Here is a 2424-nt window from a genome sequence, read left to right as displayed (position 1 = left end):
TTCCCACACTGTAAGAAGACCAGTTTCTTTGCAATTTTGCCCATATTTGATATTGGCAAGCTTTTAACATTTTGCCAGTCTGCTAGCTCACTAATACTTTAATTTGTATTTCTCTTACTTTTTAAAAAGATTTTATTCATTTATTTATTTATTTATTTATTTATTTATTTATTTATTTTTAAAGATTTTATTTATTTATTTGACAGAGATCACAAGTAGGCAGAGAGGCAGGCAGAGAGAGGAAGGGAACCAGGCTCCCCGCTGAGCAGAGAGCCCGATGTGGGGCTCAGTTCCAGGACCCTGGGAACATGACCTGAGCCAAAGGCAGAGGTTTTAATCCACTGAGCCACTCAGGTGCCCCAGTATTTCTCTTATTTTTACAAGGTTGAGCACCTTATCATATTTTTATTGGTCAATTTGGTTTCTCCTAGGAATTTTCTACTTAGTTTTTATCTAACCTTATATTATTTTTTAACATACTTTAATTTGTTTAAATGAATGCTGAAAACTTTTGATCCTTGCCTTTTATTTTATATACATAAATATATATATTATACTATTCTACTTTATAATTAGAAATATAAATATTTTAGGGGAACCTGGGTGGTTCAGTGGGTTAAGCCTCTGCCTTTGGCCCAGGTCATGATCTCAGGTTCCTGGGATCCAGCCCCGCATTGGGCTCTCTGCTCAGCAGGGAGGCTGCTCCCCCCGCTCTCTCTCTGCTTGCCTGTCTGCCTGCTTGCGAACTCTCTCTCTCTCTCTCTCTCTCTGTGTCAAATAAATAAATAAAATCTTTTAAAAAATTTTTAGAAAAGAAATATATTTTATACTTAAATTTATTTTATATTTTACTTAGTTATAAAATAGAATATTGCATAGTAAATTTCTCTAAGTTTGCCCTTATTGTATAAATTTTTTAAAAATGTTTTGTTTTTTTTTTTTTGTTTTCTTTTTCATTAACATGTAATGTATTATTTGTTTCAGGGGTACAGGTCTGTGAATTCTTAGTCTTATATGATTCACATCACTCACCACAGCACCTACCCTACCCAGTATCCATAACCCAGCCACCCTGTCTCTCCCCTCCCAGCTCCCCAGAAACCCCTCAGTTAATGGATGAAAGACCGCAGTGTGAGACAGGAATCCATCAAAATCCTTGAAGAGAAAACAGGCAGCAAACTCTTCACCCCAGCCATAGAAACTTTTTCCTAGAAACATCCCCATTTTATAATTTTTAATTGTTTTCTGGTGTAGAATTTGAATTTATATTCAGTTGGACTTTATGTCTGCTTATTTTTTGGCCTTAAGAAAGCCATTCTGGGGCACCAGGGTGGCTCAGTCAGTTAAGCAACTGACTCTTGGTTTTGTCTCAGGATCAAGATATCCAGCCCCACGTTGGGCTCAACACTTAGTACAGAGTATGGTTAAGATTCTCTCTCCCTCTCCCCACCCACCCTTATTTCTCTCTCTCTCAAATATAAATAAATAAATAAATATATTTTTTTTTAAAAAGAAAAGCTGTATCTGCTCCTGAGGTTATTAAGACATTCTCTCCTTCTTAGTAATTTTAGTCTTTCTTATTAATTTTAAAATTAAATGCTTTACAGTTAGATATTTAATCTGTTTGAAACTTACTTTTGTGTATAAGGTGAGGTAGGGATATAAATGGCATTGTTCATCTCAATCCAAATATTCCAATGCTATTTTTGGACTATCCATCTTCTCACCACTTTAAAAAAAAAAAAAAAAAAGATTTATTTATTTGAGAGAGAGAGAGCGTGTGCACCTGCATGCATGTGAGTGGGACAAGGAGCAGAAAGAGAGAAAACCCAGGCAGAATCCTTGCTGAGCACAGAGCCTGAGGTGGGGCTTACTACACAGATCCATGAGGTCATGACCTGAGGAGAAACCAAGAGTTGGTCCCTTAACCAGCTGAACCACCCAGGTGCCCCTCACCATTTAAATATCTGTCATACAGCAAATTCCCAAAAGATACAAGAGTCTGTGCTTGAAATTTTTTTTCTGCTCCCATTAATCTTTTTTTTTTTACAACAACTGTTTTAATTAATGTTGCTTTATAATATCTTGCTATCTTGTAGGGCAAATCCCCCCTTTTTGTTATTCTTCCTCAAAATTCTGTTATTCACCTTCTCATATACATTTTGCAAACAGTTTCATGTTCTAAGAAAATCTTATTAGCTTGATTGTGTTTTATTAACTTGATAGATTCATTAGGGAATCATGAGTGTCTTTATAATATTGAAGCCTCTTTTTTTAAAAAAGATTTTTATTTATTTGTTTGAGAGAGAGAGAGCATGAGCTGGGGGTTGGGGGTAAGAGGGAGAGGGAGAAGCAGACTGAGCCAGGTGCCTGCTCCCGGGCTAGATCCCAGGGCACTGGGATCATGACCTGAGCCAAAGGCAG

The sequence above is a fragment of the Mustela putorius genome, unplaced genomic scaffold (assembly GCF_011764305.1).
Source record: "Mustela putorius furo isolate JIRA1106 unplaced genomic scaffold, ASM1176430v1.1 tig00003890_pilon_pilon_pilon, whole genome shotgun sequence".
In the NCBI taxonomy this organism is placed as follows: Eukaryota; Metazoa; Chordata; class Mammalia; order Carnivora; family Mustelidae; genus Mustela; species Mustela putorius.
Note: the sequence above shows the minus strand (reverse complement) of the source record.